The sequence below is a fragment of the Phascolarctos cinereus genome, unplaced genomic scaffold, assembly GCF_003287225.1.
Source record: "Phascolarctos cinereus isolate Bilbo 61053 unplaced genomic scaffold, phaCin_HiC Scaffold_8;HRSCAF=390, whole genome shotgun sequence".
In the NCBI taxonomy this organism is placed as follows: domain Eukaryota; kingdom Metazoa; phylum Chordata; class Mammalia; order Diprotodontia; family Phascolarctidae; genus Phascolarctos; species Phascolarctos cinereus.
Genome location: NW_027556291.1, coordinates 16,095,522 through 16,117,531, shown reverse-complemented (window position 1 = coordinate 16,117,531; position 22,010 = coordinate 16,095,522). Strand labels below are relative to the sequence as shown.

At 39.3% G+C, this 22,010-nt stretch overlaps 1 pseudogene across 2 annotated transcripts; it reads right to left on the bottom strand.

Moving 5' to 3' along the window:
• Nucleotides 1-1,126: 1,126 nt before the first annotated feature.
• On the bottom strand, nucleotides 1,127-21,137 carry LOC110198662 (WD repeat-containing protein 82 pseudogene; annotated as a pseudogene). Of its 2 annotated transcripts, none has more exons than XR_013483519.1 (7): nucleotides 16,100-21,137; nucleotides 13,267-13,330; nucleotides 10,579-10,723; nucleotides 6,514-9,422; nucleotides 3,505-3,726; nucleotides 3,338-3,407; nucleotides 1,127-2,402 (listed from the first exon to the last, which is right to left on the bottom strand). The product of XR_013483519.1 is annotated as a WD repeat-containing protein 82 pseudogene, transcript variant X2 (transcript). The 2 variants fall into 2 exon arrangements; XR_002321780.2 differs by having other exon boundaries at nucleotides 10,579-10,675.
• Nucleotides 21,138-22,010: the final 873 nt, after the last annotated feature.

Below are 22,010 nucleotides of genomic sequence, written 5' to 3'. Positions count from 1 at the left end.
TAATCAAGTCATGCAACAGCCTTATGGTCGGTGTTCCTGCCTCAAAGGTCTCCTACTCCAATCCATCCTCCACTCAGTTGCCAGAGATTTTCTTAAAGCACAATTCTGACCCTCTGTGTCGTCCCTCTATTCAATAAGCTCCAGTGGCATTTAAAGTCCTTTAGAATACAGTCTCTTCCTACTTTTTTTAGTCTTCTCAAATTTCACCCCTTTACCCATTCTACGATCCAGCCACACTTGTCCACTTGCAATTCTTTGAACATGACACCCTATCTCCCCTCTTTGCCTTTGCATTAACTGCCCCCACACCAGGAATGCTCTGTCCCCTCACCTCAGTCTTTTGGTTTCTGACTTCTTTCAAGCTTCAGATCAAATTCCATCTTCTGTGGAGCTTTCGCCGCCACCCCCACTGCTAGTGTCTTCCCTCTGAGATTTTTAAAAAATTTGCATCGTGCAAATCTCACATGTAGTTTTTTGGACGTTGTCTCCACCAGAAGAATGTGAGCTTGTTGAAGGCAAGGAGCATATGTTTATTGTTCTTTGTATTGACAGTACTCAGCACAATGCCTGGCACATAATAAGTGCTTAAGTAAATCTTATGGACTGAATGATAAGGCAAATGCGAAAGCCTTGAGTTCTTTCATCTCTCTGGAAGGTTGTGATTGATAACTTCCAGGTCCTCTAAGGGGTGTGACTACCCACTTCTCTAAGCTCAACACAATTCAACCCAAACCTCCCAAAGATGATGGGATTTGTTCTATTAGGGGATTTCAGGGGGAAGGTGTCAAGGAAAGATAATGGGTAAGAGCCTCCCACTGTAGGGTTGTTTTTTTTTTTTTTCCCCATGCTAGGCAGCTGCAGGTGGGGTCTGGGAGGCTCAGAGTTCATAGAAAAAAATGAAAGCAAGCCAGCAGCTGGTAATTCCTGATAGCCCTAGGGAAGGGCTCTGGGACGCCCAGGGCCCCTTTCAGGAGGTGTAAAAGGAAGGCAAGGGGAAAGGGTGCATTGTTCGGAACCCTCAAAGTTAAAGGAGGAGTCATTCTTCCTGTTAACAATCAATAAGCTAGAAAAGTATAATATGACGTGGATATCAATTATAATCATGCTATTAGACAGTTCTGCTCAATTGTTTTCAAACAATTTTTTTTTATTTTTTTGAAAGATAAAGTTAACAAATATTAAATAAAACAAACATTTCCTTATATAAAGCAGAAAAGAAAAAAAATATCTATCAAACTACAAATACCTACTGCTTATTGCTTGCTTTTTACTTCTAAGACGTTAGGATTTAACTTTTGGATCTGTGCTAATTGCCTCTCCCTCAGTAGTTTCTGTCATTTTAAAAAGTGCTCAAAGACCTTTCTTTCTTTCTTGTTGTTTTGGGTATCACAATCTCTAGTCGCCCTCAGGCAACAGGTTTTCTATGGGGACATTCAGGTGTTCTGCTGGGAAGTGCCTTTTGTGTCCACACACACAATTTCTCTGAAGAGAGAAAGTACACAGAAAGACAGAAAAGTATGCAGAGGATCATTTCATGCAGATAAGAACCGAGGAGGCTGGACTGGCCCAACAACATGTATATGAGAGTGATGGAGGTATGACAAAAATGTGAAATGAAACAGACTTGTATTACTACAGGACCTTGTTTGTACTATCAATGGCAGGGGAGGTACCACATTTGAACTCTCAGCTCTCTGTATCTGATGCACCATATGAAGAAATAGAAATAAAACCAAGCCTCAGAATACTACATTGTCTACTAGGTGATCACAGAACATTAAAAGATTAGCATACCCACAGAAAACAGAACATGCCAAGTGTATAAAGCAGGGATGGTAATGGACAGCCCACATATTCTAGTGTCAAAAGATTGAGAGAAAGGCCCCAAGCAGACTGGGTGAAACCCCTGTAGCAGTTATCTGGCAGGGCACGGACAACCCGAGAGGATGTCAAGGCACAAACGGATTGTGAGTGGTTATCAAGCGGAGAGAGTGCCCCTATCAATGAGAAGTACAAATAAAGTAAGGAAAGTACGTATTACCCAGATTACAGTAGTTGTAGAGTAAGAGCAGTGAGTTAATGCCTATACATACATACATACATATATATGTCTTAGATGAGCCCTGAATGTTCACAAAGATCTAGGCCTAGAGGTGAAAAGGAGGAAGAGTACAATGTCTGTAGAAAACTGGGAAGTACATTAAGTGATCTCAAGATACTTCGCAAATAAATTGGTCCCTTTTCAACTCCAACGTTCTCTCTGAAGCTGAATGGTTGCGCATTGTGGATATCCATGAGCTGCACAGGATTCAGATCCCGGGTGGCTGAAAAGGTCATGGAGAGAGCCATGGCATGGAGAAGCAGGCTACCGCACAGGACCAATGATGATCTGCCTACAGGGACTGATGGAAAAGGCATCATTAGAGACATGTGTGACCAGAAAAGCCAGTGGGTTGTCATGGCATCATGGCACGAGTGGAGGGGCTGACATACTAGCACCTACAAAATAGTAAAAGACTGACAAGAAGTCCTCAAGGGCCGTGTGCACATACTTTGTGAAGCATATGGAGAACTGCACAGAACAAGCACACCCAGATGGGTTCTATGTCTTTTGTACTGGTGAAGGGAATGAATACCCTCATTTTCACAGGAGCATGAAAATCACCTGCTCATAATTCTGGGAGAGTAGTAACTGTGTCTCTCCCACCTTTGTTCCCTCCCCAATGCCCAGCATTGAGCTTGTACACACATTAGGTGCTTTAGAAATGCTAGACTGTGTTAAAGGGTTTTTATAATATTGCCAAGCATGCATCACCAAGAAATGTGGGCTTTCTTCAAAATGTGTCTGGATTGATCTAACTTTAAGTTTCTCCAAGTAGGCATTAACAATGTCTATATGCATACACACATATGAAATCAAAACATTTTTACTGATTAAGAAATTATTTCTGAGTTCTGTAGCTTGTAACAACTTTTCTCTGATGATGACTTTCCACACCGACACCTGATAAATTAGTGATAGGAGTGGAGGTTATACTCTCTGCTATTTTGGGAATCCGTGACTCATATCATGAATCATACTCTAGCGCTCCCTAATGAGAGATCAATAATATTTGCAGAGAGAGTATTCTATATACAGTATTCTATAAATAATGATAGGTTAGGGTAAAGTAGAGTAGACAACAGTCTAATCATATTTCTATCTGAGGAGTTTTGCTTTGTTTTTCTTTTCCGAAATCACACTTTGAATATGATAAATGCACTGAGATAGAAATAACTAACAAATAGTATAATTTATCATTCAGGTGCACATTGGAAATTAGATGTAGTTACTTACCATTGTTAAGGATCTCACTGTCTTAATTATTCTACTTCTTCCTCATTGTCTTTTCCCAGGAGATCTTTATCTGAAACCCGAATAAAAGTGTTGATATTCTCATTAAATCAATATATTGATTATTGTATTACAAAAAGGAGTATATTTCATTTTTTTAAAGTCCTTACAAATAGGCTGTCTTTCTATGTGGCAAATGTATGCCAACATTCAGGTGTGTCATTTTGTCACCATCTGCTGTTTCTGTGACCTTTGATGCTAGGCAACTCGTGGTAGCAGAAGTCATCGGAAATGGCAGGCAGGAAACCTCAATCCGAATACTTGCTCTTCTACCAACTGGCTCGAAGAACACTGGGCAAGGCACTTAACCTGTCTTGGATGCAACTTCTCATCTAAAAGAAAAAGTGGTTTACATTAGATCAGAGGTTCTGAACCCTGAAACTCTTTTGTGTCATAGGTCTTTTTGGTTGTCTGGAGAAACCAACAGACCTCTTCTCACAATAATAAAGTTTTCAAATAACTGAAGGAAATACTAAAAATAGTTAGATATTAGTGAAAATAAGGATGTAACATTTTCTCATTCAAGTTCACAAAACCGCTGAAATCTGTCCAAGGACCCTGTGGACTTCAGGCTAAAAAGACCTGCACTAAATGAGCACCACCATTATCTTCAGCTCTAAAACTCCCCACACAAGGTAAACTCTTGTTTTCTGTAGGTTTACTCATCTTATCACATGAGAAGACCAGAACTTCACTTAATGATCAAAATAACAGAGACTAGAACCATCAGAGGAAATGTCTAGTAAGATCCAGCCTTTAGTTATTGGCTTTTAAATAAAACCCCAAAGGCCTATCCCACATGAGAACAAAGGGAGGAGGAAGAGTGTACAGATGGAGGCATTCCATGGTCAAACGAACATCCTACAAAACAAAACGAAATAAAAAAACCCCACCGACGAAGTGAGATCTTTCCTGGCTAGTCTAAAAAACATTTCAGGAAACCTGCTTACATTTTGTCACACTCTTGTGACCAGAATTTCTGTCCTTTGGTTAAAGGTGCTAGTCATAGATAGAAAACCATGGGTGCTAATATAGGAAATCTCATTCCAGTATTCCACTTAACATCTGGTTTTGCAGCCCTCTCCCAAACTTCCCATCGGTGACTGGCTTGTGTCTAAAAGTGATAACAACTCAGTTTTCTTGGTTAATGCTAGCTCTCCACTTTTCCCCATTTAAGTAGGAAGAAAAGGATTTAAGAATTTGCTGGAGCAGACATTTTGATAGTTTAAGATTCTTCGGTTCTTTTTGCAATTTTTTCCACAATGAAGTATATGAAGTAGAGCTGGAAGGGAAAAGGAAGCCATTTAGTCCAACCCCCTCATTTTACTGATGAAAGAAGGGAACTGACTTCCCTAAGGTCACACAGGTAGAAAACAATACATGTGAACTCAGGTCTTCCTACTGTGGCTCACTGGGCAATGGCCCTTCCCTCAGAAACTTTTCATTAATGACTTCTCAAATCACTTAAAAATCACAAACTCAAAACGGGTCACTTAACAGAGGAGGCCCCAAAGAGGTCAAATGACTTCCTTAAGCTTATGGACTTACTAAGCTATAGAGCTGGCATTTGAACCCAGGTCTTTGAACTCTAGCTCGAATCCCTGTTTCACTGCACCAAGGCTATGGCAGCAGAGTACAAACTATGTCTGATCCTATCAATCCAAAAAAGTTTTTGCTCATGGTCCTGGTAATGGACTGTGTATCCAGCTGCAGAATAGGCTCATCATCGGAAAAAATGTAGCCTTTTCGGTATTAAGTTGTAATTTTTTTTTTTAAAGAAAGGCAGCATGATGTAGTGAATTCTTCACTCCAAAGGTATACAAAAGCTGGGCCCACAGGTCTGCAACACTCCTAAGTGGGCCCAAACCACAATAAAAAGTAGTTGGGGAATGCTTAAGAAAATAAAGAAAAATATAAAAAACCTAGGTAATATGACATTTTAAATCAAAATCAATATGCAGCCCACAGAGATCTTTATGTACCAACTAGAGGCGCCATTTCCATTTGAGTTTGACCCCAATGGTTTAGTCCACTCACCTGTAACTGGAGAGTTAGGTTTGCATTTCCCTCCATTTCTATTTAGCATTTTTAAAATTGTTAATCCCTATTCCTCTTTTAAGTAAATACTTTGTTCCTATGATTAGCACTAAATTACTTTGATGCAACCTTATCCCCCCAGCCTTTCCCTCCTTCCTTTCCCTTTCACTTGTCAAACCTTCGCCAATGTTTTTAGACTTTACTAAAATTAAAATTCAATAATTTATCTATTCTTTTCCCCTTTCTTTCTCTTCTAATTAGTTACCTCCAAATTCCTCCCCTTCTCCTCCCTTCCAATTTAGGTTATTTTCTTTTTTCTGCATTGTTTTCTAAGCTTTTCTTTGCTTTCTTCCCTTCAATAATCATCTTCTCTTCCTATCTGTTCTGAAACTGAAATGTCTCTTTTAAGCTCTTTGGGTTCCTGATACAGTCAAAGCTTCTTAAGTCCCTGGTTTGAGCTCATTTTTCTAACTAATTCTTATGTTAATACCTTTTACAGAGCTTGACCCACCATTCCTTTTTTTGCTTATACTTCAATCTTAGAGCTGTCAGTTTATGAGAAAAATAATGTGGATTGAACGCCCACCATGGTAGAAATTACCCTGTGTCCCAATCTGTCTGATTCAATTACGCTCCCTGGCCTCTCCACCACCTATGCCTTCTCTTTTCTGTGCTGATGTTTCTCCCCACCCTTCTGGGTGCCAGATGCCACCAGAGTTTGCACATTCAATGTCTTAGGCCAGGATGTTATTTATGGAGGCATAACAGCCTCTCATAAATGCATTCACTCTCCCCAAATTAAACACATCATAAGGTCCCCAATTTCTATCACAGGCCTATACTTCTTTCCTCATGGGAGTGCCTTCCAGTGGGGCCCTTTGCAGGGCTGAGACCCCTTCTTTCATTTCCTCACTTTAATCCTGCTCCCATTCTCCTACAGTTCTGCTTCTAGTTGAGAGACTGGAGGAATCATCTCTTTCTCATATTTACCCATGGACTTGATAAACATATATCACTCATTTTTCTTTATCCTCACTGCCCTCCTCCCACCCAGTTTTGTCCCATAAAAGATATTGACTCACCTGTAGTGTGGTTTAGTCCGCAGAGTTTCAGTTCCGCTCTTCCACTGCCACTTCTGTTTCTTTATATTTCTGCTTATATCTTTATCTCCTTGTAGGCCCTCTAAATCTTTTGATGGTCCCTCTGTGTTGCTGTCACTGATTTACCCTACAGGTCAGTCTTTCTCTTTTTAATGAAATAAATTCTAAAGGTGGGTTAATTCATTTTAGTAATCAATATTCTATACCAGGTTTTGTCATATTTTGGAAGTGGGGCAGGAATACCTCAAATGTCTCTCTTTTGTTGAATGTCTATTTTTTTTGTTGGTGGTTATTATCAGGTTTGTAGGGCATAACATTTTTGATTGCTGCTTGAGATTCTTTTCAGAAAAAAACTATGGCACTGTCTTCCATGGTATGTAATGGGTATGAATAAGTCCTTCGCCTAAAGTTCTTTTTCCTGGTTATATGTAGCATTTGTTGTTGGCATTTGCACTACTCATTTTAAACACTATACACCCTGAGCTCAAAAACATGGATTCTGTTCTCTTGAAGTGACCTATGAGTTCTTTTCATAGATGTTTTATTTTCAGTGTTAAGAATTTCTGGGCAGCTTTTTTACTTTATTTCCTACACTATGGTGATCAGGTTTTGTGATTTTTCATGTTATTCTGAGAGTCTTTGATCTTTAAATTGTTCAAGGTCAGCGGTTTTAGTTTGTATAGAGATTGGATTATTTTCACTTTTTTTTTTTTTGCACTTCATGCTTTTTTTCTATCGATCAGTTTTTTTCCCCATTTAGTATTTTTGTGAGCCAAATCTGTTCATGTCTCACGTTTTTGGAGAAGCTTTCCATAAATAATGACATTTTATGTTGAGAGATACAAATTCTGCTACAGAATCATCTCTAATATCTTCTCTTATGGACTTCCTCCCTTTCTCGAACCATTCTGGAATCTTTTGCTGTTGAACAGCCTGTCTTTGGGTTCTATATAAGCCTCTGAGAGTTATTTTTTTTTTATCAGGCACTATTTCATTTGCTTTTATAATTTTAGGATGTTCTCTTTCAAATTATTTATATATTATTATAAGTTTTTAATGAGTTTTTTACCTCTTAACATCGTTAGTATTTTTTAAAAAAATGTCCCCATCTGTTACTTTCTTATTCTTTTCTCTTTAATGTTGGGTACACTGCCAGGGCTGGACTGTGAAACTACGTTAACTTCATCCCAAGGTGGGGGATTTAGTGTTCAACAGTCTGCATCCTTACCCTTAGCAGCATCTGGGGGGACGAGAGAGATCTCTTGAAAAGGAAGAGCTTGCACTGTTGTGATTTTTAGGTCTCTTTCAGGTCTTTTGAGTACACAGTCTGTCCTATTACTAAAGCACAGCAATGTTATATAGTATTATTCCTAAAAATACATTTGCTAACTTAGTGTGTGCGTGTGTGCATGGTTCAGATTTTACTGGCTCCCCAGTGTAAAATAAAATAAAAAGGAGGCTATGCCAAGGGTCCACAGTTATGCTCATAAGCCTGACATAGCTCATACTCAAGGGGGAATATGATGTAATAAATAACTAGAAAAACTAGGTTTGGATTTCAGGTCTACAGCACTAAGATTTCTTTTAAGGGCAGGCAGGAAAAAAAAATAAAGGATATACACTGATGTTCATGAGAAAGGACTGGGTGGAAAGATGTTTTAGGTCATCAAAATCATATCAATAGGGGACAGCTAGGTGGCGCAGTGGATAGAGCACCGGCCCTGGAGTCAGGAGGACCTGAGTTCAAATTTGGCCTCAGACACATAACACTTACTAGCTGTGTGACCCTGGGCAAGTCACTTAACCCCATTGCCTAACAAAAAAAAAAAAAAAGAAAAAGAAAAAATCAATACTCAGTCCCTTCATCCTCATACTGCCTGCCCTTCAATGTGTAGACGCTGTTGATCAGTGGAGAGATTAGTCATCAGCAATAGGCAGCCATAATGCTAATGCCATGTTACAACATGCACTGGCGAAGGTCATCAATTTTGGATTGAATTGTACATAGGTTATAGGAGTGGTATATTTCCCATACAACACAGCCACCTTAACTCCAGTATCTAAATTCCAGACATGGATCTTACCATCTTCAGAGCCAGTCATAACAAACTGAGAATCTGGAGTGAAGCAAGCCTCCAATGCGAGACCCTGGCTGTTCTTATACCCTGAAAATAAATGTGTCACTAGTCCGTTAAAGGCATCCATCAAGTAGGTGAAGTTGCCATTGGTAGATAAGAGGATGAATTTGCCATCCTTGCTAAATTTTAAGTCTGTCCAGTCACAGGTCTTTTCAGTTTGCATTCTGAAGGTTGAAAATGGCCCCTTATCAAAAGAGCGAATATCATAAAGTTTAACCACTTCAGAATTGATCCCAGCTGCAAAAATTAGCCCTTCTGGGTCAAAAGAACAAACTGGCTTTTCATGGAGATGCATTAAGCCCTGACAATTAGGGGAGCGGAGATCCCAGAGTCGGATGGTCTTATCCACAGACCCAGAGATAAAGGTATCATCTACTGGTGACACGGACAAGCTTACCACACGCTTGCTGTGCCCAGGGAAGTATCTAATGAATTTGTTTTCAGGCAAGGACAGATATCTAATTGTATTATCTATTTTGTTACAGCTGTATACTACAGTGCTTCCTGACCGAGTGTATCTGATTAGGTCTACACCATATTTCTTACTGTACAGCATTCTCTTTGGTTTGCCCTCCTGACAGTCGTACACAGTGATGGTGTCATTATTGTTGCTTGAGATAACTGTCTCACCACTGTGACTAAAGTCAAAACTGTCGATTTTGTCTGCATTATCTTGGAACACCTTGGCTATGCGGAAGCTCTGCATAACCAGGTCAGTCAGCTTCATGGTTCTGCAGGCCTGGTTGGCTTAACCTAGCAAGAAGGAGGCCAAGGAAAGGAGTTAGAGCAAAAAGGTGGCTAAAGAACTTGGTGGATAAGGTGTAGAATGGACTAGGAACAGTAGGAGGGTGGGCAGTGTGCCTAGTAAGCATGATTATGTAGCGTCAAGAAAGTAATCAAGAAAATCTTAATAATACAGACTGAACTTAAAAGTATATACTGCAAACATGAATAATGCAGAGTCTTATATACAATTTTAAAAAGCTAGTTGTAAAACATTTACCAGTACAAGGCTCTATGAGGTCAATGAAATAAAGCAGGAGCTATGAGGCTGCTGCTGGCTAGAGGGGGAAAGGTAACAATGGAGTCACACGAATGAGAGCAGCAGAAGGTCATGAGGGGGGAGGGGCACGAGGCAGTTGTGAGGCAGGAAAGGATGAGCTGGGAGCAAGATGGAGTCGACCCAGTAGAAGTGAGGTGAAGTGAGGGCGGAACGAGGGATTAGGAAAGGAGAAAGGGAGAACATAGGGTAGAGGTAGAGTGCAGGGGGAGGGAAAAGAAGAAGGAAGGGACAAGGGGAAGTCAATGGAGGAAAGTGGTAGTAGAGGCAGGTCAGGTGAGGAGAGGGGTGAGAGTGAAGAGCTGGGGAAGATACAGAGGAGTAAATGAGGGTAGAGGAGGGGGAAGGAGAATAAACATGTATTAAGGGTCTACTCCATGCCAGGCACTATACTAAGCACTTTTACAAACACTGTATCACTTGATCCCTACAACAATGCTATTATTTAAGCCCCATTGTGCAGCTGAGGAAACGGAGGAAGGCAGAGGGTAAGTGACTTTCCCAGGGTCCCACAGCTACCGAGTGTCTGAGGCCAGATTTGAATTTAAAAGTTCGTCCTGACTCCAGACTCTGTGTGTGAACCATTACCTGCTTTTAGGGGAAGGGGCGAGGGTAAGGGCTAGGGAGGGCAGAGGAAACAAAGGGGAGAGAAAGGAGAAGGAAAAGGAAGTAGGAAGAAGGAGTGGGTGAAATGGGGAGGAATGAGGTGAGGCTAGGATGCGATGAAGGGGGACAGGAAGCAGAAGAGTTTGGGACAGGAGAGTCAGGGCAAGCAGGAATTGACCCAGGAGATACGATTCATTCAATGGGCCAAGGTAGCTGGGGGAGGGGAGAAGAGTTCAGACTTACCTAACAAGACGGTTAAGGAGAAAATCTGGGAATGGCAGGGTGGTCGGAACTCTTCTCTTCACCTCACCAAGACGGCCCACCGGCTCTTCTCAGGCACCTCGGAGGAGAATCGGCCAAGCACGGTTACTCCGCAGACGTATTGGCGCTTAATGACGGATTGTGGGAAACAGAAGGATTTCTGTGGGGGAGGAGCTTCTCCACACTATCTAATGAAGGCAAACTACATATTGTGGGAGGAGCCACCGCACAGTGCCAAACTCAGGTAAAGACTGGCTGGGGGGGCAGGGACTCCCTATAGGGCTATGGTGAGTTGTGAGAAACGGCGGGAAAATACGAATGTGAGGAAAGGGCGGGAAAATAGGAATGTGAGGAAGGGCATGAAAGTATATTTGGGAGGAAGAAGCCTGAGGGAAACGGTATTAAGGGGCCAGTGAGGGTTGATCTGGAAATCAGGAAACAGATAAACCGTAGTGGTTGATGGGAAACCACCTGCTAATTCTAATTTACAACTTTTCCCCCTGCAGGGAAAATGGTTTGCTAAATTTGTGACATCATAATTATTGCTAAACCACTGTGTTTTAAAGCTTTTACACTCTTTCAAAATTTGAGTTAAAATCATATCTTCAATAAGCATAGGGAGTCAGGACATATAACTAACACTAGCATACAATCAGAATCATGAAGTCTAAGGTCTATAATGTAGACGAACTGGCTTTATTAAGGGAGCTTACATAAAATCAAATCAGAAAATAGAGATCTAAGTAAGCCCATGAGATGATCTAACAGAAGTCACTAAAAAATAAGTGCAAATCAAAACAATGAAGGAGGCAGGATGGTGCAATGTTAAGAGCAATGGGTTTCTCATCAAAAGACCTATTGTCTCAATCTGTTTCTGATAGTATTTATGCAATACCAGGTAAAGCATTTAAACTCCTGGAAGCCCTCACTTTCATCCCATGGAAAAAGAAATGACTGGCCTAGAATACCTATAAGATCCCATCTGGCTATAAATCACATGAAGCTGTCTTACATCCTTTCTAGGTGTAAGAGTCTATGATCTCTATGAGAATTCGAGAAAATGTAACTGCTAAGAAAGAGGAAGTAAATGATTTATTTTACAGGGCTATGGCATTAAGGGAAGGATTCCTAGGCAAGATGAGGTGGTTTTTTTTTTTTTGTTTTGTTTTGGTTTGGTTTGTTTTGGTTTTTTGGTTTTTTTAAGACAATTGAGATTAAGTGACTTGCCTAGGGGTCACACAGCTAGTAAGTGCCAAGTGTTTGGTCTGAGGCTGCATCTGAACTCAGGTGCTCCTGACTTCAGGGCCAGTGCTCTATCCACTGTGACATCTAGCTGCCCCAACATGAGTTTTGAAATGCTCTTTGAAAAAGTCAGAGGAGGAAAGAGACTTGCTCTGTTTGGCCTGGGGTCAGGAAGGCCTGAGTTCAAATGTGGCCTCAGACACTTACTAGCTATGTGACTCTGGGTAAGTTATTTAATTGTTTGCCTCAGTTTTCCCATCAGTAAAATAAGCTGGAAAAGGAAATAACAAACCACTCCAGTACCTTTGCCAAGAAAATCCCAAATGTGCTCACAAAGAGTCAGACATGAGTGAAATGACTGAACAACAGACAAGGAAAGCTAGAAAAATGCCAGGTAGCTTTAAAAACTACAAGCCTTACATCATACTGCATTCAATAAGCTGAAAGAAAAGCAGACTGCATATAACAAATATACTCAATTTTATGTACTACCTTCTTTTTAATTTTATCTATGGAAATGTCTTTTGTTCAGAGTTAAATGCATAATAGAAATAAATATTTACAAAAATTTAAACAAATTAATCTAATTAGAAAGTCCCCTCAGACAACTATACCTTTAAAATGAGAAAAGAGACCATTATAATTCAACCACTTAGGGAGGTATGAAGTATAATGACTACCTGAAGGAAGGCCTTTTCTTAATACCCTTGGAAAGAGTTTGCTCTCTCTCCCTCTCTCTCCTTCTCTCTCTCTCTCTCTCTCTCTCTCTCTCTCTCTCTCTCTCTCTCTCTCTCCCTCTCTCCTTCCTCTTCTCTCCTCTCTCTCTCCCTCTCTCTCCCTCTCTCTCTCTCTCTCTCTCTCTCTCTCTCTCTCTCTCTCTCTCTCTCTCTCTCTCCCTCTCTCTCTTTCTCTCTCTCTCCCCCCTTCACTACCTCCCTCTTGTACTGAACAAGATAAATATTCAGTACGCTAATGCTTCATCATCTCTTCGGTTAAACCTATACGGAAGAATGTACTATTAAGTTTTGTTCAACTTTGTATTTATTGTGTAAAGAAAACAAAAGCTTAAGCAAAACACTTATTACTTGAGGATTATCATCTTAAGAGACAAATTCCTCCTCAGTTCTTTAGTAGTTCAAGGCCATTTCCTTGCCTCAGATAGGAAGTATGAATGTTCTGGTCAAATTCCATTTTAAATGGTAAAATATGATCATACTTTATGAATGCTAAAATTATTTACATTGAACTTTCCAGGCACCCATGTCTACGAACTCAGAATTAGCTTCCACTCTTCTCTCTGTCTGGGCCTCTCAACATCAAATCACTTACTGATTTTTGCAATTTTTTCTCTACAACTTTTGCTCCATCCATCCCCTTCCCAACAATCATGCCAATGTCACCACAGTTAAGACTGTGATCACCTCCTACCTGGACTACTGCAACAGCCTCCTGATTCGAGTCTCTTCTCTCAATCACCAATTCTTGCAAAATTCTGGAAAGTATTATGAAAAGGATGGTCAGCAAACAACTAGAAAAAAAGAAACAAAGGTAACAAAGAGAAGGAAATACATTGACTCAGCATTGCCTCATCAAGGTCATGTCATACCAGATTAATTTTACTTTTGTAGCAAGATATATGACATTTTTAGAGATAACATACTTTTTTAGCAACTAAAGTTGGAGCTCAGAGTAATGCTATGGGTGTAGTTCACCTCAATTTTTTGAAAGCATTTGACAAAATCTCCCATGGTATTTTTGCAGAAAAGACAGAGAGACATAGGCTATACTGAAAGATAATTAGGTGGATTCAGAACCAGTAGAATGACTCCAACCAAAGACTAGTCATTAATGGTCCAATGTGAGTTTGGAAAGAGTTCTGTAGTCACATGTCCGCTCCAGGATATGTGCTTGGCCTTATCTTGTCAAATGTTTTATTGAATACTTTAATAAAGTATAAATTGCATGCCTCTAAAATTTGCAGATAACAAGCTGGACAGGATAATTAACATGTTGGATGCAAGAGTCAATATTCAAAGACACTGGCCAGTCAGAAGACTAGACTAAAACAATTAACATGAATTTTAATAGGGATAAACATAAAGCCATACGCCCGGGTTCAAAAAATTAATTCCACAAGTATAAGGTGGGCTATGCCTGACTTTTAATCAGTTTTATGATTTTTCTGTTGTTCAGACACTTAATTCATGCCTGACTCTTTGTGACCCCATTTGAGGTTTTCTTAGCAAAAATACTGGAGTGGTTTGCCATTTCCTTCTCCAGCTCATTTTACAGATGAGGAAACTGAGGCAAACAGGATTAAGTGACTAGCCCAGGGTTACACAGTTAATGTCTGAGGCTACATTTGAACTCAGGAAGATGAGTCTTCCTGACTCCAAGCCCTATACTTTATCCACTTTGCCACCTAGCTTCCCCTAACAAATATGTTCAGTCATGTCCAACTCTTTGTGACTCTGTGGACCATAGCACATTGTTCAGGGGATTTTCTTGACAAAGATGCTAGAGTGCTTTGTCAGTTCCTCCTCCTCTAGTGGATTAAGGCAAACAGATGTTAAGTGACTTGCTGGGGATCACACAGCTAGTAAATATCTAGGCAGGATTTGAACTAAGATCTTCCTGACTCCAGACCCAGTTCTTTATCCACTGAGCCACCTTGCTGCTGTTTTTCTAAATGCTCACAAGCTTTCCCTTTGTTAATATGTTGTAGGAGCCAAGATCACTGAGCTAAAATTTTCAGATCCCATTTCCTTTCTTTAGTTTAAAAATGAGGACATTTGTTCTTCAGTTGGGTGGCACCTTTTCCATTCTCCAAGAGCTTTCAAAATACATAGACAGTAGCTTTGGAATCACACCTGTCATTTCTTTAAGTATCCTGCCCTTTTTGATTTGAACTTACTGAGGGCAGCCATGGTTTTCTTTTTACGCTTTTACTTCTCTTGGCTTTCAAATTGCTGTTAAATAGTCTTGCTTTATCCTTTCCAGTCAGAAGGTCATTTTCTTGGCCAGAGAAAAGAGAAGTGACATGAAAGAGGAGTGACTATTCTTACTTTCCATCATTTGTTAACGTCCGCCCCAATGAGTGGGCTCCAACCCTTTTGTAGATATTATTTTTGCCCCCAACATTAAGAGAAAAATTTGTTTCTGTTGCCCTTAAGATTTATCAGCTGACCCAGTTTATTCTTTGATGGGGTTAAAAAGAAATTTCTCAAAGGTCATTCTGATCCTGACTGACAAATCTATACACAAATCAGCTCCTTAAGGAAGACTCCTTATATAACTGGGCACCTGGTAAGGACCCCAGTGGCCATCTAGCGCAACTCACAACCTGCACAAGAGCCTCTTCTCTAGAAACTCCAATGAGGGCTCACCCAGGCTTTACTTTAAAACCTTGAACCCACCACATCTCATGGCAGTTTTGGGATAGCTGTAATTGTTTAGAAGTTTTCTCTGACATCATTTCTGATTATTATGTACCTTAGTTCAATATATAGCTGTCTATATTTATTGGAAGGATATTGCCTTTCTAAATAAATTAATTCTAAGAGGAACAAATGTTATATATACCAAAGTACAGAATCATCTTTCGAAGGAGAACAATAATAAAATCTTACTCAGTTTTAATCTAGATTTCTTTGGTGAAATGGCCACATCTCTCCTGTCATTTTAAAAATGAAATTTCCTGGTGGGCAACATAGATGTTAAAAATAGACCGTCAATATCGTCACTCAGCTCAGAATCAGAATCAAGAAAAAACAATGTGCTCAGCAATGAAAGATTTTATAACTTCCCACTAATCCATCAACTTATTGAACTATGTCTTCATTTTTTCCATGTTTTCACTCTTGGTAAGAGAGTAAGTGTATTAAAAACAATTTCTGAGGTGATTTTCAATCTTTAAAAATTTAAAAACTAGCATGTCTTATCAGCACAAAATGAAATATGGTTTTGAATAAGGGGAATGATAACAAGGATATTATATAGTTTAAATGTGAAACGTTGGGATATGAGGGCTAACTGGACATGAAGATCAATATTTTGACATCAGCAAAATGCCAGCTGTGTAACAGATAGCTATTCCATAATGGATGCAGATCATTATGAAGCATCTCCTTCTAATACAAACCAAATATTTTTTCACTTGAGCATTCTAGCCACTAGTTGATCTCTTATACTGGGGCCCACTTAAAATCCTTTTCTGGCCTCTTGAATGACTGATTTACCTCCATGTCTGCTTTACCATTACCTTCATCCCCACAGGAGTTATGCTAGGAATATTCTTGTTGTAGTTGTTGTTCTCCTCCTCCTCCTCCTCCTGCTTCTCTTCCTCCTCCTTTTCTTCCTCCTCCTTCTCCTCCTCCTCCTCCTCCTCTTCCTGCATCTTCTTCTTCTTTGCAATTGGAGTTAAGTGATTTGCCCAGGGTCACACAGCTCGTAAGTGTCAAGTGTTTGGTCTGAGGCTGGATTTGAACTCAGGTCGTCCTGACTTCAGGGCCGGTGCTCTATAATATCTTTCTTCTTAGAATCACATAATAACTGAATTATTTGCCACCTGTTTCAACCCACATATGAAAAGAATCCCCAGGATTCATGGCCAGTCTCTATCTGACCACTTTAAGGAGAGATAACCAACCACCTCTCTATGTGGGGCATTCCATTTTGGGACAGCTCTAACTGCTTGTTTGTTTTCCTGATATCAAAGGCTAAACTATCCTCTTTTACAGCTTTCATCCATTGCTACTAGTTCTCTTCTTAGATTAGGTTCCTCTCCACCACCACCCCCAACCCAATTCCCAACTTAGAAATACTCTTTTCCTAAGTACCTTGTCCACTGCACACCTGATGAAGGATACTTGGTTGATAGCCCTTCCAGTGGCTATCTTTAGTTTAATTACAATGCCATTTTATTACTTCTTACTAATTCTTATAGATTATTTTAGACACCCATTATCTCTTTGAAAGCTGACAACCCAGAGAGGTGGGTGCTCCATGTATCATTCATCCCCATTTTATAGAGAGGAAAACTAAGGCTTAGGGATACAAAGTAACCTACCCAAAGTCACACAATTGGGAAGTATTACAGGCAAGGTTTGAGCCCAAGTCTTCCTGACTCCAAGTCTTATATTCTGTCCAATACATCTTACATTGCCTCAAATAAATTATATTAGTCAAGAAAAAATGTGAATTATTGTACTCTTATTTTTCTCCAGAAGTAGTTTTTAGAGGAAAACATGTTGACTGGGGGAGGAGAAAGACTCTAAATTTGAGAATTAGAAGAATCATGTCAATACTCAGTGGATTTCCTCTTTCTTTCAGCATTCACCAAGGTCCTTAAGTATAGCCACATTACCAGAGTTAAGTCAAGTCAACAAGGATTTATTAAGTACCTATTATGTGCTAGGTATTGCTAACTGCTGAGGATACAAAGAATGGCACAAACAATCCTTGCTCTCAAGGTATTCATAGTCTAATGGGGAAGATACCAGGTAAACAACCATGTACAAATGGGACACATATGGCAGAAGTGGAGCAGACCTCAGAGGGAAGGCATAAAGGTCAAGGAGGAGGGGAAGAACTTTCTTATGAAAACAGGTCTTTAGGGGAGACTTGAAGGAAACCACCTAAGGCAGAAAAGAAGATCAGCAGGGAGAGGGTTCCAGGTATTGGGGGTGGACAGTGAAAAAGGCAAAGGATAACTGGTGAAAATGATCAGAAGCAGGTTTAGTCTATAATGTTTCCCACATATTCAATAGAAACTTTTCAGATACCTTGCTCCCCAGCTTCATAGGCATCAAAAAGCAAAATTGTGCACAATTCTGCTACTGGGAGAATTTTGCAAAGACATATCAGTGGTAAAATGAATTTTGTAAACTTTGTGTGCACATTTCGGCCAACATGGATGGAGCTGACAGAACAAAATGTCTTTTCCCCCCACAGGTACAATTTGGGACCTCATATTTATATGCAGAAAAACTGGAGGTATAATTAGTTAATTATACAATCAGCACTGTGGCTTCTGCTTGCTCAGTGGAGACCAATAGAAAATTTGACCCTGAAATCCTCACTCATTTCATATAGTCAGAAAAAAAAAAAACAACTTCTAGCACATGGGCACCTTCCAATTATTAACATAATCAGTAAGGACAAATATTTGGACTCAGATGTGCATATGCGATACATTTAAGAATTTTAAAATCTTCTGTTCTAGTTAACAGAGAAAATAAGTTTCATCAATAAATTGGGGATCTGGATTGTTTTCAACAAGAGAAGAGGACCCCAAAGGGAAGCTTCCTTTCCAGAAAAAAGCTGTAAAATGAACATATTAACCACTTTCATTTCAGGAAGAGAGGTAGTATAATATAGGGGGAAAATGAAGTATACTTTGTCAGACACTGTTGATGTGCTGATTTGTTTTCATCAGCTGTCTAATTTCCTTATGAGGGAGGGTTCAGGGTCAGAGTGGGGAGTTAACTGGGAAATGAGAGCAATATTAATAGAAAAAGCATTAATAAAAATGTGTATGTTTATAAACAAATATGCTGAGATATCTGGTGGTGCAATAGATAGAGTTCTGGGCCTGGAGTCTACAAGACCTGAGTTCAAATGCGGCCTCCTACACTTACTAACTGTGAGACATTGGGCAAGTCACACACACACACAAAAAAAAAAAAAATCTATGTTTGCCTCAGTTTACTCAGCTGTACAATGGGGATAATGACAGCACCTACTTCTCAGGGTTGTTGTAAGGATAAAATGAGATGATATTTATGAAGTGTTTAGCGTAGTGCCTGACACACATATGGGTGTGATATAAATGCTAGCTGCTATTATTATCGTTACTATTATACCAATAAACAGTCACTTTTCATTTGAATAGCTTCTCTTTGTAGAAATTCAACAGTCTTGGATGACAACTTGTGTTACTGGTAAACTGGCTAAATTCTATGAACTCTCATGATCTTTCCTTGTTATGGCATTATTTCATTTGCTATGATATAATACAATAAATGTTTATTAAGCACCTACTGTGTGCCAGGCACTGTGCTAAGTGCCAGGAATACAAATAAGAAAAAGAAAGCCAATCCATGCCCTCAAGGAGTTTATAATCTAATGGGGGAAATCAATACACAAAATGGAGGGGAGAGAGAGTATTGGAGGGTACCCAAGGAGAGGTATGATAAAGACGGTGGCAAATGACGAGATGGCTTGGGATCAATTAGCAGTGGTATGATCGATTAATAAGTACATATTCACTACTCCTCTGTGTCATTTGCTTTGGAGCATAGGAAAGAAGCCCGAGACGTGATTTCTACCATTAAGGAAGATAAATTGTGCAGATGATATGCATTATCAGAATACCACACATGATGTATGCATATTATAATTGTGAATGAGAGCTATCAGTGGGGGTGAGAGTAGTAAGGGAGAGCTTTCTTGAACAGGTGGTGCTTTGAACAGTGGATTTGGTAAGGGAAGCATAAATTCTTTATTTCAGTGGTGGTGATTGTATAAAATCTTGCCTAGGCAGATCACACAAGGGCCTATGAAAATGAATGTGCTTTTTCCTATTTCCTCACTGGTTTATTTTCCCTCTTCTCAGGACTGGCATCTATTTATTCCCCCCCTTTCTCCAGGCTCCATGAACCTGGAACCCCCAAGGATTCTGCATTTGTTTGGCACCCAGAATGACTGCAGAATTCTGCAGAGAGCAACTGTTTGGTAGGTATCCTCCACTTGAACCGTTCAGCATGTGAAAACCAAATAATTTCCCTCCAAGTTTTCAGGCCTGCAATCTCTTTTAAAATCCCTTTTGAATTAAATGTGCGTTTTAAAGTGTGATTCCTACACTCCATCTCCATGGGACCATGAATGTGAGGCCAATATAGGCCAAGGCCTGGTATGTTTTACCAGCATGGAAAGACTCTTAGGCCAGGTGAAAGACCCTCATGAACCAGGAGCCAATCTGGTTAACTATAGCCTGCTTCTCTGGAGAAGAAGAAACACAATCATCAGAAGGCTGACACTAAAACATGTGAAACAGATACAAGCACAACATGGCTTTTAGTATTGTTCATGTGGTTGGTTCTCTTCGACTTCTCAAGGGGTAAAATGGGTAAAAAGTTGTTACCAAGAAGCAGACGGTACTCATACTATCCAAAAGTTCACCCTTTTAGTTCTGATATTCTCCTGTTTGTTCTTTATGGATGTAAAGCATGGAACACTATAATGCCAACAGAAAGATAACCAATGGGTGCAAGTAGGCCTCAGCATTTAAACAGTAATGACATGCATGGAATGAGGGATGTAAAAGTCATCATCACGTACACTTTGGACAGGCAGAGAAGGTGGTATCATCATGTAGCAGAAATGCTGTATGACATATGAGAAGTTTCAGCTAGATAACATTAGGAGAAAAAAAAAAACAAAGGCTTCCCTCCCATTTGGCAGATACTCTGTGTGACATTTACAGAATGATATAGACAAAAGTCATACAGGATGATGACTTGTGCAGGGGTTGTGATCTGTACCAGTGAAGGGAATAGCCACATCATTAATAAAGACCCATCCAAGTATCCAAGCTGCTGGAGAAAAGATCTGAAAGTTAAAAGCATTGTTCATCCCATTTTGGAAAGATAAACTCATACATCTGTATCCATCTCCTTAAGGTACTGACCAATGAAAACAAAATCTGAGCCGTAAAGACAAGATAATAGCTCCTCTCTACCACCAACTCTCACTATTTTAAATCCAGGCCATTTCCAAGTAGATTACTGGGACAAGTGCTTAGCAGAAATCTCATCTCTAGCTTTGTGCTAAGATTGTAAATTTCTAAAGTTGCTATTTGCCTTTTTATTTCTAGAAAAAGTGCTCAACAGATGAATAACATCATTTTGGAAAACAGATTGAATGTTCATTTCATGTCCCAAATTTCAAACTTTCAATCTTTGGAGGTGAGGTGTTAAACATAATACCACTCCTACTTGGTAACATATTCAGTAAAAATACTAATTAGTTGTAGTACTTTTCATTCTTAAATTTCATGCTTTTGCAAAATACATCTATTTTGGTCTTTTGAAACATATCAGTGGATAATCTCCATTATGGTACCTATCCCCATAAGAAGCTGGCCAACAGAATTTTCCATTCTGCCTTTCAAGCCATCACCAGTATGATCCTGGCTTTGAAATGGAGAAAGTCAGTTATAAGAATTCATTTGCTTATAAATCTGTTGAACTAGGATTTCTAAACCTAATAGGAAAATTTGTAACTAAATAACATGCCAATTTTTATGTGCATTTCTGCTTGCCTATTTTAAGGCTGGAAAAATAGCCTATAGAATATTAATTTATTTATGTATTGTCATTTATCTGTATCTATGTATCAAAAAGGAAAAAAATACAAATATCTCTTTGAAAAAAATAAACCCAACTCTAATATGACATTTATTAGGCTTGTATAAGAGTCAATTTACAGTCACTATTATGCTAATGATATATTTTTTAAAAACCTGTTTCCAAGGGGCAACCCAATTAGCCAATTATCCATCAAAATTTAGGTTGGATATTCAACATCCAAGGTAATTATCAGCGAAAGAGTGAACAGGAGTGTCAGCAGGAAATAAAGAAATGATGTGTTAGCTGAAGAACATAGACTAGAGTCCCTTCAAGGCCTGGGTCTATAATTTTTTAATCACTCTCACACACATTTCTTCTATTATTCTTGCACAAAAATTTATTAATCCCCAAGTGCATTTCAATGTTTTTTATATACTAGGGCTTTGTATTTTTACTATTAACTTTAGAAAAACCGGGAATTTATTTCTACCTACAAGAGCACACGATGAATAATGAAGTCATTGTCCCCATAAGCACTAGCTCGCTGATAGATGATGAGGAAGTAGGCCCAAATCACCCTGAGCAGAAGTGTTGAGCTCCACAGAAATAAAGAACAATGTATTATGGCATATCTAATGATCCCTGGTCCTAGGGTATAGCTCCTCAGAGCTTTACAATAGGTATTTAAAAACCCAACGTATTTCACAGTAAACTATAATAATTACAAAAAGTATATCAGCTCAAAAAGACATTTCATAAAGTCTCCAAATATGTATTAAGAGAATGTTAACAATATTTACATGCTTTGGGTCAATAAATCCA